Source organism: Canis aureus, chromosome 38, assembly GCF_053574225.1.
Source record: "Canis aureus isolate CA01 chromosome 38, VMU_Caureus_v.1.0, whole genome shotgun sequence".
Classification (NCBI taxonomy): Eukaryota; Metazoa; Chordata; class Mammalia; order Carnivora; family Canidae; genus Canis; species Canis aureus.
The window spans coordinates 16,948,835-16,964,722 of NC_135648.1; the positions used below are offsets into that span (position 1 = coordinate 16,948,835).

The following is a 15,888-nucleotide window of genomic DNA, read 5'->3' on the forward strand; positions in this document are numbered from 1 at the left end:
TAAGACAATAATCAGAAAATGCATTCATGCATCAAGAAATAAAACTGGAAGAGAATTATGGGATAAATTCTGGCCCTTAGAATAAAGTAGAAGCCTCTTTCTAGAAAAAGGACTGAAGGGCAGAGCATTTTAACAGAAGAACTATCCTGAGTAGTGGACTAGGAAAACTCCCTTAAAAACTGTTTTTTATTAAAGGCAAGATTGTTTTCAAATCCAGTGATCAGATTGAGTCTGGAGGGTGTGGATGAATCACATAACCACAGCCTTCAGAAGAAAAGGTCTAGGGAGGCAGGAAACCAGATGGATTATGAAATTTAAAGTGAATTTTACTATATATTTTCCTAGCTTACATTTTTGGCTCATTAAGAACTGAAATGCTTCATAGATTTTAACTATATACAAACCCAATATTTCTCTATATCTTCTAGTTTTTGATGTTTAGCTGCAGAGGAAGAGAAGCTGCTCTTAAAGTTATTTCCACCTTCATTCAAAGGGTGACTCCAAAATCCACATAGGATGTAATTCCACCTATCCCTCTTTTTCTGGAATTTCTGTGCTTCAAATGTGCAAACTGGATTGAACATGGAAGATAAGTAAAGAAAACAAAGATAAAAAAGGCATTATAGGGGGGCCTGGGTGCCTCAGTCTGTTAAATGCCTGACTCTTGATTTCTACTCAGGTCATCAATTCGGGGTCCTGAGATTGAATCCTACAAGGAGCTCTGTGCTCTATGGGAAGTCGGTTTGAGATTCTCTCTCTCCCTCCGCCCCCCATCCCACTCCACTCATGCTCACTCTCTTGCTCTAAAATAAATAAATAAATCGTTTTAAAAAGGCATTGTAAACACCCATTTTCTCTACAAATTTAAGTTGGAACTACAAGAATAATTATACTGCTGCTTGCTGCAAAAGTACATCAATTAAGTTTACTATAATGGTTATTGATTGTATGTCTATTATAAGGGCATTCTGAAATAACTGAGGAAAAGGCAAAGACAGACATTTCCCCTAGCATCATTTTGCATATATCTAGAAGAGAATTTTGATGTAAGTATTAATCTTTATCATAACAAAAATTATAAATGCTATAATAGGATGAAACAGATGCACAGAGGGGAAGAATCAGCAAACTTTATCCCTGTTGGTCTTTTACTTATGATAAAGAAAAATATTTCTCTTATTTTTAGATCAAGAAAATAAACAATGTAAAGCAAATAAGCACTGTCAGTAAATACACAAGAAGGTAGTTTAAATCAATCATGATTAGTCTGGTTATCTGTGTTGGAGAAATAAATAAATGATAGGACCTATAACTTTGGAAGTATTTAGAAACCTTAGAGCTTGAATGTCCTGTTAGTGTAGGATAAGTGGGCAGAGGAAACACTTGAAAAGATAATAGCTAAAAAACGTTTGAGAACTGCTGAAGTATAATTCATAGACCTATGAAGCTTGAATGATCTCTAGTAGAGTAGGAAGACTGCAACAAAAACTATGATAAAAACTTCTGTCCTACAGCAAAAGAAAAAAATATGAAAATCAACTAGAGGAAAAACAGATTATCTTGAAAGGAGAGTTAGTCTAACAATGAATTCTCTATCTCAACAATAAAAATAAAGTAGAAGAATACCCTCAATATACTAAAAGAAAATAACTAGGAACCTAGAATTCCATTACTCATGAAAGTATCTTTTAAGGCACCATTATAAAAGAAATAAACTGAAAGTTAGCAATTTCATCACCAGATTAAACTAAAGGAAAAAAAGGAATTGATCCAGTATGGTAAACTAAAATAAAAGATAATATATAATAATTTAGAAGGTAATAAATATAAAACAAATACATATTGACTATAAAGACTAAGAATCTCTATTGATGTTAAAATCACATATAATTAACATATATGACAACAATAATATAATTTTAAACAGTAAATGGAGCTAAGAATTTTAAAGGCAGGATTCCTGAATAGCTCAATGGTTGAGCGTCTGCCTTCAGCTCAGGTCATGATCCTAGGGTCCTGGGATGGAGTTCCACGTTCGGCTCCCTGCATGGAGCCTGCTTCTCCCTCTGCCTGTTTCTGCCCCTCTCTCAGTGCCTCTCATGAATGAATGAATGAATGAATGAATGAATATCTTTAAAATTTTTTTCAAAGGCAATTGCATATTCTTGAGAAGACGTAAATATTAACTTTGGATCTGGTAAATTATCTATAATTTTTATGGTAACTTAAGAAAAGAGAACATATAACTCATCAGCCGGTATCCTATTCCCCCAGAAATCAACATTTCTCTTCATGGTAGTGGTTTCTTATTTACATCTGCATCTAAGTCTTTCTCTAGCTAAAGGATCCTACTCATCAACAATAAATGAAATAGTTAATAAATAAACTAGTTTTCTTCCCTTTTGGGTGGTAAAACCCATTTTCTACAGCATTTCCAAGAGACACCCCATTAGAATTAAGACCTATTAATGCTCTCAGGATTGTCATGGTCAGCAGTAGCTCACCTATGTCAATTTTCTTCTTTTCCTATGTCATTTCCCCACAATCTACTGTTTTTTTCTATATAGCCTCTCCTATAAACCATTAATTCATCTTACTCCGAGGGAATGATTCTAAAAGAACTCAATCTACAACAAATTTAGTCAAGAGAAAAATAGGATAAGAAATAAACATTAAAAAGTGGTAGGGTAATAGTAAAAAAAAACAAAACAACAGCAACAACAAAAACAAAACAAAACAAAAAAAACAACATAGACCTGATACAAAAAAATAAAGTAATAACATGATATATTTTACTCAAATATATTAATTAGACATATTTGATAGAAATAAACTGAATGCTTCAATCTGAAGAAATGTTACCAATAAGTAGATAAAACAATCTGTAGGTATATAGAAAATTTAAATACTATTAACAAATTTCTGCTAATTATCATTTATGGAATACTATGTCCTCAAACAGATGATAGGCCATATGTTGGGCCATAAAATAAATCTTGATAAATTTCAAAGGATTTAAAAACTTGGGTATATTCTGTGATATAAAAACAATCAATTAGAAATTAAAAATGAGATTCTAGGAAAACCTCAAATATTTGAAATGAAAAAAGAACATATTTAAATAACTTGAACCTCAAAGATGAGATAGTAAAAGGAATTAGAAAATATTTTGAACAGAATAATGAAAATATAACACATCAGTACTTAAGATGCTTATATAATAAAAGACTTAAAAGAATGACCAAAATACCCAATTTAAAAAGCTACAGGGAGAAAGGAAAATTAAACACAATTGAAAAAATGGGATAATAAAAGGGGAGAATTGAATAATAAAAAATAAATCCATAAAGAAATGTTACAAACCCCGAAGTAGTTTAAAATTAATAAATGAAACAGGAGAGAGAAAACACAAATTATAAACACGGGAAATGAATACTTCTGTAACTTCTACAAATGTTGAAGGTATAATGAAGGAATATTAAGACCTTCATGCCAATAATATTGGCAATTTAGATGAATGAAATAAGCAAACTCTTTAAAAAATAGAGTTTACCAAATATGACTTGAAATTAAATAGAAAATATGAATTCATTCTATTAAATTCCTAATTAAAATTTTTTCCAAGAAGAAAACTCCAAGTTCAGATGACTTCATTGGTGAATTCTACCAAATATGCAGATAAGAAAAAACAACAATGTTAAAAAATTCCCACAGAGGAATTCCTATGAGAAGAAACACTTTCTAATTCACTATAAGAGAGCTATATAATGTAGGTAACAAAAGCTGATAAAAATACTACCAATAATATTATTAACCAATATAGCTCTTAAAATTAGAAATAAAAATCCTCCCATATTGGCAAAATAAATCCAATAATGTATTAAAAGTATAATATACATAATGAAATGTGAGTAATTTCAAGGTTAGTGTAACAATCAATCAATGTAATTTAGCAACAGTGGATAAAAGAAAAATAATAACTTTCATAAATTCATAAAAATTATAAAATACAGTAACTATAACCACTTATAATAAAGATAAATTTCTGAGCAAATTAAAAATGAAGGAAGTTTGTTCATGTTGCATGAGAAGGAAGTCCTCTCTCAGCATTTGTATCCATCATAATGGAAATCTTAGAAAACATAGTAAGGCAAGCAAATAAAATCAAAAGTAAAATATTAGAAAATATACAAAGTTGTTATTCATTGCAGACATGACTGTCTATAAAGAAAATTCTAATAAAAGCTACTAAATTTAGAAAAATTTAGAAAAATTTAGGATAAATCTAGAAAAATTTATCCTAAATTTAGTATACAAGTTCAACACACATCAATTGCATACTCTAGCACTAAAACTGCAGAAAATAAAAATAACGTTTAGAAAAAAAAAAATACCGTTTAGAGTCAATAATAAAATATGTTAAGGGTAATTTAGTCAAAGATGTGTAAGACTTCTAAAATAATAACTGTAATAGTTATCTGAGGAAAAAAATAAGACAAATACATGAAGAGATACTATTAGCTTCTGGACAAGAAGGCTCATTATTGTTAAGATGTAACTTATATCTTAAGTACACAGAATAGCCAAACAATCTTTAAAAAGAACAAATTTGGAGAATTTACTCACCTTGGTTTCAAAACTTACTCTAAAGCTACAGTAATGATGAGAGTGGTCCCAAGAAAAAATGTCAATTCTATGGGAAAGATTATTGGCTGCAGAATAGACTACATTGATTTTTGATAAAGTCAACAAGGCTATTTATTGGTAGGTAAAATATTTTGCTTCATTTTTTTTTTTTGTAAATGGTGGTAATTAAACAGGAAAAATGCATGAGGAAAAATCTTTGACCTCATACTATACACAATTATTAATTTATGATAAAATTGTGGACCTCTATAGAAAAACATGATATATAAAAAGATTATAAATTTTGCTTAGGTGTATGCAGAATTTTCTTAAGATAGAAAAAAATCAGGGGCACTTGGGTAGCTCAGTCAGTTAAGTGTTGTCTGCCTTTGGCTCAGGTCATGATTCCTGGGATAGAGCCCTGTAGCAGGCTCCCTGTCCCATGGAGAGCCTGCTTCTCCCTCTCCCCCTGCCACTCTTATGCTTGTGCACTCTCTCTCTCTCTCTCAAATAAATAATAAAAATCCTAAAAAAGAAAAAAATCATAACTGGCAAAATCAGATAATCTTCACTTTACCCAAATTAAACACTTGTCAAAACATCACAAAGAAAGTGAAAAAAATCAAGACTTAGAAAAAAATGTTATTTCTATATATTAATCTACCATCTTTCTATCACTTATTCATCTGTTGACTGACAATGGCTTGTATATGGAACACAAAATCCCACATATCAATCATAACCTAATATTTGAGCAACAAACTTGAAATGTTCTTAATATCCACAATAAGGTATATAAATTGCCAAGAAACTCACAAAAAGGTGCTATCATTGGTAATCAGGAAAATGCAAATCAAAACCAAAGCTGGGTCGCACTTCACATTGCTGTCATAAAGATAAAACTGTCAGCATTAAACATTGGCAAGCACATAGATATAAAAATATACCACAACTATTTTAGCAGTTTCTCATATACTAAATGCAACATCGTATGACCCACCAGTTCCACTCCTAGATATCTACTCAAGAAAAAGGTAACATTTATTTATAAAAGTAATTATATAGTAATATTTATTACAACATCACTCCTAATAGGTGCAAACTAGAAACAACTCAAACATCCATGAAAGGAGAACTCATATACAAATTATGGTATATCCATGTAGTGGAATAGAATTCAGTCAAAATAAAAAAGAACTATGGTATATACAACAATATTAATGAATCTCAGTAATAATAAGTGAAAGAAACCAGATATAAAATGTACATATTACACAATTCCATGAGTTCAAGAATAAGATAAACTACTTTATGATTATGGAAATCAGAAAGTGGTTGCATAGGATAGACGGATGTCAGAAGGTGGTTTAGAATAAATACTATTTGAGGAGACAAAGGCTATATTTTGATTCAATTGCTGATTACAAGGATGATACTTAGTAAATTGTACCTTGAGGTCTATGTATTTCACGGAATGAAATTTTGACTCAATTAAATATTTTGTAAAAATACTTGAATTAGCAACATTACCTCTCTGTGACCAGTAAGTTTGAACAATGTATTTCCCATTCCCATGATGACGTAATTTGCTAGCATTAATTTATGATATAGCAGCCCCGGTGGTCCAGCGGGTTAGTGCCACCTTCTGCCCAGGGAGTCATCCTGGAGACCCGGGATCGAGTCCCACGATGGGCTCCCTGCATGGAGCCTGCTTCTCCCTCTGCCTGTGTCTCTGTCTCTCTCTCTCTATCTCTGTCTGTCATGAATAAATAAATAAAATATTTTTTAAAAATTATGATACTACTCTAGTTATTTTCAACCTTTGGGGAAATATAAAAGATATCTTCTCTGAAAAAAATTGTTGCTAAATAAATGTATACACACACTCTTCTGGTTTGGATTCAAAGAACTGTCCAGCTGCTGTGCCATCTTCTCAAGAGTTATGTCTTGGTAGCCCTCAGTGTTTGGCAATATTAGGGACTCAAACATAAACAGAATTATTTTGATTTCTTGTTATAACCATAACTCTGGTATTATTTTATATAATTAGAATTATTTGAAAACCCAAATCTAAACCCTATGTATTTCAAAATAATTAAATGTGTAAAATTTTTAAATTTGACTTACAGGATTTTTTAGTATGAATTAAGTCCTATGTCTTAGGCCCATGTAATTATGACTTTAATATTATTTTTTGTCTTTTCTGTTGAGGCTATATTTCTGTATCCAAGAGATTATGGCAGTGGCGAAAAAATAGAGTAATATTGGTAAATGCAAATAAAAATCCCATGAATAATTTAAAAAGTAGAAGAGCTATAAGTTATACTCATCTCTTGAATTTACCATCAACACTATAAAAAATTACTCAGAAATAGGCAAGTTTTGGTAGCATGCCTTTCATTGTCACACTGAGTCATTGTTTAGTAAGTTCACACAAGAATTAAGTTGTTTAGTAGAATATACCTGTGCTGTGCTGTTCACTCTTGAGAGATTAGAATCTGTTGCAGAATATAATTGAGTTGATGTGCACTGCTGGTCAACCCTCAAGCTGGACCTGAGAATCAGAGGCTTTTCACTCCCTTCCCTGTCCTTGGAATGGACACTCTTCTCCCACTCTTCCAAAGGTAGGAGCTACTTTTAAATATGTAACCTTGGCCAGGAGAAAAGATGGTGCCTGACTGGCTCAGTCAGTACAGTGTGGGACTCTTGATCTCAGGGTCATGAGTTCAAGCCCCATGTTGGGCGTGTGCCTATTGAAGAAGAAGAAGAAAGAAGAAGAAGAAGTAGTAGTCTGGAAAAAGTAAGATGTTGCTGAAACCATCTGATCTATATAGGTCACCAAACTCCATTAAGGCCTCTATATAAACTTATAAGATTCTGGTGGGCAGGTGTGTAGATCTAGTCAACCTGCAGCTGCCACAACGAATCCTTTTGTAAGTCCCCTTATTAAACTTGCCTCCAAACTCACCTTGAGTGATTAGCATCTTTCTTCAGTATCCCCTTACCCTTGCAAAGGACAGCCAGTTTCAGCCTTGGGAGTTTCTGAGGTTGTGAGCCAACAGAATCTATAAAGTTAATTTTATCATGTAAATTTCTCTCAGTTAGAAAAGTATATCTCTAAGGTTACAGTTATAATATGTTTTAAAATGTGAATCCATTTTTATCTCTAATTCACCAAATTTTAAAATTATTTTCTTGGTGAAATTATTACACAAAAAGATCTTTAAATAAGCTTTACCAATTAAGCTTTGAGTGAACTTTACCCTCATTAATAACTTGACTAAATTCTTTGACTTTTTCCAATTCTATATAAACATGAAAGTCATGTTTTTAACTTTTTGAGAATCATGTTTTACTAACATTCATATAGAAATGCAATTTTTAATGCATTACTTTATTCTAAATTTGAAGAATTTATTTTACTAAATTTTCTGTAAAATTTGCACACTAATGTGTACTTTCCATTTAAGGAGTAAAATAATCTCCAATAAAAGGAGCATTTCTTCAATGCCTCCAAAAGCCAATTAGACTAAGACTTCTTTAAATGGCAACATAGCAACCCAAGAATATTTCAAAGTATCAAAATATTTTTATTAATGTGTAGAACCTAGATGTCAGGTCAGCAAATGTGAGAAGAAAAGGTATAGAGTATAGAAATAATAAATGATAGTTTACCTTGAAGTATGGTTTTTCCTCAAGACTCTAAAAACTTCAATAAGGTTAAACTCATTAAATACTTACAGTCATTGGAATTATGAGAAAACTAGTAAAAGGACTGTATATCAAGTTCAAATTCATGTAGACAAATGTAACTGCGATTTGTACTCAAGGATGTGGGAATGTAAAAACAGAATATAGAACGCACTAACTCACTGGAAATATTTTTTTATTTTTCCTGAAAATGCTTATAAAATTTTGGCTCCATATGTTTAGATCAAAAAGGTCAGTTTGTATGTTAGAGAAAATACTATTTACAATTGAGTAACAAACTATTCAAAAATTCAATATTAGACTTACCAATTACTAGAAAATCTTAGGCCATTTCTACAACTTGGGGTTCAGCCAATTGTTCTGTTGTTTTTCTCAGATCCATCTTTCTTGTCTTTCCTTCTCTCATTTATCACCTTACAGTCTTCTACATTTTAGTACGAGGTGCCAGGACACACACACGCTTCTCCCTTCCCCTTCCTACACTCTTACCCTCAATGCCTCTCAGCCTTTTATTTTTAGACTATAAGATAGTACTCTGGGGAAATTCAGTATTTGTTTTGTGTTGCAGTTCTTTTGAAGGATTATCTTGCATTCCTGGAGGGAAAGTGGTTCAGAATTTTCAGTTATATTCATTTACAAGCTGGTCCCCACTCTCCTACCAACACCCTCCCTTCTCCCAATTTGTTCTAATTTTAAGTCCCCTGAAGGCAACAACAATGTTCTATTGTCAATGTATACATGATGAGCTAGTTTACTTAATGGCTTACCACTAGTCATCATTTTTCAGATGAACATACGGGAACATAGAGGGATTAAGTAATTTTCTCAATATTAGACTACAAATATATTGTTGAACTGGTATTGAACTAAGACAATACGATTACAGAACTTGTTCTTGTGTTCTCTATGCATTTTGCCTACCATAACTGTTGAATGAAAAACATTTTCCATCCCAATACATATCTTTTTCCTTTTTTTTTTTTTTTTTAAGATTTTATTTATTTATTCATGATAGTCACAGAGAGAGAGAGGCAGAGACACAGGCAGAGGGAGAAGCAGGCTCCATGCACCGGGAGCCCAACGTGGGATTCGATCCCGGGTCTCCAGGATCGCGCCCTGGGCCAAAGGCAGGCGCCAAACCGCTGCGCCACCCAGGGATCCCCATATCTTTTTCCTTTTCCCTCAATGTATCTAAATATTATGTCTTAAAGTCTTCATTCTTGTGCATACTCTTCCAACTCACTACAACTTCCTCTATTTTTGATCCTCATACTGCCTTTACACACAACTGTGATATTGTGTTGCCACCTATAAAAGATTTTATCTCTACTGATTCATACAATGGTAAAACTTATGTTTATATAGTACTTAGGAAATTTTTTTAAAGATTCTTGCTTATTTGAGAGAGAACTTGAGCAAGCAAGGAGAGGGGCAGAGGGACAAGCAGGCTCCCAATGGGCTCAATCCCAGGACCCTGAGATCATGACCTGAGCCAAACTAAGACACTTAACTGACTAATCCACCCAGGCACCCCAGAAATTTTCTAATATCTATACATATTACTACACTGATATTCCAACTAAATCATAATATTGAAAATACATATGTTGCTATATCCTGTAGCATGCAGCAATATTAAGATATTTAGAAATTACTAAGTATTTCTGTAGTAAAATGTAAAAAAAAGCTATCAAAAATTACTTCAAATACTGATTTGAACAAATTGCGTATAAAATATGTAGATCTTTTATTTCTGGCTTTACATAAACAACCAATATTTAATTGGGCAAACTGCCAACATTTACTGCTTCAGAATTTATGGTTGTAATAAATCTAAGAGCAAAGTATTTTTTGGTTGCAAGAATGAAGCAGATCAACTCATGCTATTTTTCTTCCTTCCATCTATGTGCTTTGCTATATAAGCAAAAACCATCCTATTTGGATGTCAGAGAGAGAACATGAATAAAAAGCCATTAGCTATAGCTGTTCCAAATGTATAATAGGCTGGGATTATGAAACCAACAAAACATCTGTTTTTCCTGTGAGGTTCTGACAACTTAAACTCTAGTTGTGGTGGACTGCTATTAGATATCATTAAAGCCTGTACTCAATGCACACACCATCTGTCATCTTGAAGCTGCATTAACTCATCATTTAATTCCGTGCCCTTTTCAAATTGTGCCTTTTAATGTTAACTTTACAAAATTGTTCCAACAGTTTTAAAAATACTATATAGCCTCTACATAACCATGAGAAGGATTCGAGGCAAAAAGTCTTTTCTGTATGTGGAACAAATGTAGCTTCTTCTCTATGGACCACCCGTCCCTTTTTTTCTCCAAAAAAAAGAAAATTTATCTGTGTAAGACTCTAAATACAATTATTCACATGCTCATCCCTAGAGAATCCCTAGAGAAGTAGTGTGTTTGCCTCACCATCTAGCCATTTTCTCTTTGATGATATCATGTGTAGAGTAACTTCTTTCTTCTTACACTATCACACTTGTCATTACATATCCCACTTACTTATGATAGTTACACCATTCCTTGTAGATTTTATGAACTTCATGTTTTGTTTCTATATGAAAACTCACATCACTTGAAGTCAGTGGCAATCTTCCCAAGAGTCAAATATAGTGTCTTGTTTCAAGCACATGGTGGATAATGAAGAGTGATTTATAGATGAAATCCAATTAATCCTAGGTAACTATAATAAATTAAAAAGAAATAAGTTATTTGACTGGATATAAACATCTTACGTAAATTAATAAATAAACATAAAGACTAAGAGCATAGCAATTCTCATGAATGGATTTTCTCAATAAGATTTCACAAAATGCACCTTCTGAATTATTTTTTTTAAAAACTCTCTTCTGCCTAACAATATTGAGATTCTAGATTTATTGTTATGATGCCTGAAAGTGCTCTAGAAAAAGAAAGAATGCCAATAAAAGACAGAATGAGTGTCTGCTGATATTTTTGCATCTTAAATTTATTGAAAGCTTCCCTGCTTTAGTGATGTATAGAATTAATATCCATATTTAAGTCACTGTTTCTTGCTATGCTGTATACTAAAAATAGTGGGAGGTAAATTTATGTTGTTTTCATAGCATGCCAGATACAAATGTTTATAGCATTTTATCCATAAAATTATGTACCTGTCACATAAATTTGACGGAGAAATGTTGAAACAGTAGACCGACCTGATAGCTAGTGACTTTACATGACTTAGCTTATGCCATCTCCTGAGCTAAATAATGGTATTCTAGCTCCTTTTCATTGTTACTACCTCATCTGAACTGGTCAATATATTTATATCATGTTCATCATTATTGTTAAAATTATCAAGCTAACATTTTAAATTGTACATTATAATAATTTTCTATTAATAGAAATAATATAAGTGACAACTGTTTAAATGACAACTGTTTGGGCAGTCCTGGTGGCTCAGCAGTTTAATGCCACCTTCAGCCCAGGGCATGATCCTGGAGACCCAGGATCGAGTCCCACATCAGGCTCCCTCCATGGAGCCTGCTTCTCCCTCTGCCTGTGTCTCTGCCTCTCTCTCTCTCTCTCTCTCTCTCTGTGTGTCTCATGAATAAATAAATGAAATCTTAAAAAAAAAAAAGACAACTGTTTCAACTGATCAATCGAATCAACATATTGGACATTAATCAGTAACTAAAAGGTCAAAAATAATGTTTTCATAGAACAAAAAAGAGCCTATTAAAAGTACTATCTTCTCTTCCTAATATCCTTTGCAATTAAAATCATTATATTACTAACTTGTTTGAAAACATCTATATAAAGAATTATAATGACCTCCAACTTTTATCACAAGTAGTGAGCCTTAAACTAAGGCATTTATTTGTTCATCACTGGAGATTTTAAAAATTAATGGCATATACTTAAAATGTAACTACATAACTTGAACATTGTTTGTATTAATGTTAATATCTGGAAACCATGAAAAAATTTAGTTACATTTGAAGTAACTTGTTTATTCATTAAAACTTGATTCACTTAAGAATTCATGTTTTTTATTTTGAGGCTATATTTGTATGTGTGCATATACACTGTAATTTCATGTAATCTTTTAAAACACGTAGGAACTTTGAGTTTATAACTAACAAATAATAATGTACTATGCAAAAAATGTAAAAACCCTTATAAATAGAAAGAAGATTCATAATATTTTGTGTTTTTATATAGGAAGAGATGCTTAGAAAAATACAATTTACTATTTGCCTAACACTCTTACTGAATCAAATACAGCAGACGTAAATGTTGGAGACAACTGAATATAGTCTCATGCCCATTCAGTTAATCAAAAGGGAGATGTAACTAGTTGGTCCTATGGCATTTAAAATAGTTTCAATATAACTAACCCTAATAAAAATATTTATCCTTACAGATTTATAAAATATTTTTTTCAATTTTCCATTTGAAATGGAATGATCCTGGGCATGATCCTGGAGTCCCGGGATCGAGTCCCACATCAGGCTCTCTGCATGGAGCCTGCTTCTCCCTCTGCCTGTGTCTCTGTGCCTCTCTCTCTCTCTCTGTCTCTCATGAATAAATAAATAAAATCTTAAAAAAAAAAAAGAAAGAAATTGTACTTCTTCCTTCCTATAAGTTTAAATTAAATCTACTTTTTCAATTCCAATATAGAAATTTCACTAGGAAAAAATAAATTCCTATATTTACAAATGAAAGGAAAAAATAAATTTATAATAAAATTCTTTTTTTTGAAACTGAATTACAATTGAGATCAACTTCAGTTCAACATCCAAGCTTTGGAGAGAAAATGGGCTTAAATCTGATCTCATGCAGGAAAATTAATTTGTGAACCAACCAATGTTCTACCTAATATACTTCTATTGTCTGATTTTCAGTATTAAAAATTCATACCAAAAAAACTCAGACCTCTGTAATTACTTTTAGCCTACTAATTGAAGGATACTCCCTTAATACGAGAAGTAGAATTTACCCTATAGTCATTTGTAAGAATGTTAAGTGACCAGACAGGAGTGTTGATTAATTGTTCTCCAAACTGATGATGAACAAGCCCAGAATATATGTTTTACTGTTTCTGTATTTCCCAATAACTGCCCTCATCAGCAGGTTAAAGGTAAAATATTTATTCATTCTGTCGTTCAACTGACAAATAAATTAGGCCCTTTGCCACCTCAATTCAAACTTGCTAACTTTCTGAAATGTGACAATTTAAAATATCCAAAAAAAATTTTTAAAGATTTTATCTATTTGTTTATTTATTTATTTGTTTGTTTATTTGTTTATTTATTTATTCATGACAGAGAGAGAGAGAGAGGCAGAGGGAGAAGCAGTCTCCGTGCAGTGACCCTAGCATGGGACTCGATTCCGGGTCTCCAGGATCACACCCCGGGCGGAAGGCAGCGCTAAACCACTGGGCAACCAGGGCTGCCCCAAAATATCCAAAAAAAATTTTAAGAAGTTTATGGTACCTTTAGGCAAAATAAAACTTAACAGTTTAAAATATATATTCTAGCAATAATTTTAGAAATATGTCTATCTTAAATCTGGTTGTCAGATGTAAAAGTGAACCCTTTACAGTTTTCCTTACCATTGTTTTATGCCAGGTTATATGGAGAGTATACAGAATAGGTTATTCTCAAAATCAAGCCCATTGTGCTGCTCAGTTTTCATTAGTCACATAGTTTTCTCAGATGAGATCCATCTGCAGGACATGTGCTATCCATTCTTTTTTTTTTTTCTGTTTCTTTTTTAACTTTTATTTATTTATGATAGTCACACAGAGAGAGAGAGAGAGGCAGAGACATAGGCAGAGGGAGAAGCAGGCTCCATGCACCGGGAGCCCGACGTGGGATTCGATCCCGGGTCTCCAGGATCGCGCCCTGGGCCAGAAGCAGGCGCTAAACCACTGCGCCACCCAGGGATCCCTGTGCTATCCATTCTTAAGGCACACATATTAATAAGGAATTTAACAAGGGTGAAAGTGAAATGTTTGTTAATAGTTACCTAGCATCTACCAGTTGACATGTAATGTACAATTCAATATGCCTTGTTTATTCTACACAATATAAAAACATATAAATATATGTATGTTTAAGTATAAAAACTATATAACCAGATAGTAGCCCAACTAGAATTCATACCCAGAAAGTAGTAGCTTACTAATGCTGTGGAACAGTATTTCCACAATCTTAGTGTCTTCAGTCAACACAATGATTATTTCCCAGTTGTTCTGGGTCAGTAGTCAGTACAGCTTAGCTGAGGTTTCTTTCTTGATACTGATGGTCCTGAGTCTCTGAAAAAAAGTCAAAATTAACAGCTGGACCCCATTTTCCCTAGACTCAAGTAGATAAAGAACCTGCTATGAAAGGAAGTTAGTTCTGCTCTTGATTAGAAACTTGGTTAGAAATCCACTGTTGATTAAACCAGCTTTAATAGAAGGGATTATGTGAAAGATAGTATCTCTAAAATCTCAAGAAACTCATAAATAATAATTCTGACACGTTAAGGAAAGCTCCAAGATCGCTTTAAATTATGTTTGTATTACCAAAATTAGACAAATATTTACTTAGTACTAACAGAATTTTTGTGATGTAGAATTGTTAATTCTGCGAAAATGGAGCCTAGATCTCTAAAAGCATCTGAAATTTAACTATACAAATAGATCCCTTCTAATAGGAACATACAATGAGGGGCACCTGTGTGGCTCAGTAGTTGAGTGGCTGCCTTTGGCTCAGGTCTGATGCCAGGGTCCTGGGATCAAGTCCCATATTGGGTTCCCTGCAGGGAGCCTGCTTCTCCTTCTGCCTATGTCTTTGACACTCTCTATCTCTCATGAATAAATAAATACAAATCTTAAAAAAAAAAGGAACATACAATGATATAAACACACTACATTAATGCATGCTTCAAAACCACTGGACTGGGCAGCCTGGGTGGCTCAGCGGTTTAGTGGCGCCTTCAGCCCAGGATGTGATCCTGGAGACCTGGATTGAGTCCCGCCTCAGGCTCCCTCCATGGAGCCTGCTCCTCCCTCTACCTGTGCCTCTGCCACTCTCTCTCCCTCAGTCTCTCTCTCTCTCTGTCTCTCTCTCTCTCTCTCTGTGTGTCTCTCAGGAATAAATAAGTAAAATTAAAAAAAATCACTTGACTGTATAAACTTTTAGAATTTAATATATGTTTTATGTTGTTACTAAATCATAATCAACATATGTACCCATAAGTGGATTCTAATTCAAGGACATACTCTTTGACAATTGTTACTTTATTATTATGAACAACATAATATCCCAAAAGTTCCTTCATCCAATAAGCAAACTTTCCAAGAAAATAAAATTCAAAGGAATACTAACCATACTTTAGTAAAGAATATATTTAATACAGTAGGATAGTATCATGAGCATTTATGCATCTAACATATGATTTAATAAGTAGAACATTCATGATATTAAAATACATCTGTCAATGTACTAGCTATATACTTCTTTGCTACTGATTTCCTTCCTTTGAGATTGTCACCTCCCTGACTTTGCATTTATCA

At 32.9% G+C, this 15,888-nt stretch overlaps 1 long non-coding RNA gene across 1 annotated transcript; it reads right to left on the reverse strand.

Annotated features, from left to right (window-relative positions):
* Positions 1-7,565: 7,565 nt before the first annotated feature.
* LOC144307018 (uncharacterized) lies at positions 7,566-11,042 on the reverse strand. The gene is made up of 3 exons (XR_013373978.1): positions 10,928-11,042; positions 8,644-8,931; positions 7,566-7,691 (listed from the first exon to the last, which is right to left on the reverse strand). It is a non-coding gene; the product is annotated as an uncharacterized LOC144307018 (long non-coding RNA).
* Positions 11,043-15,888: the final 4,846 nt, after the last annotated feature.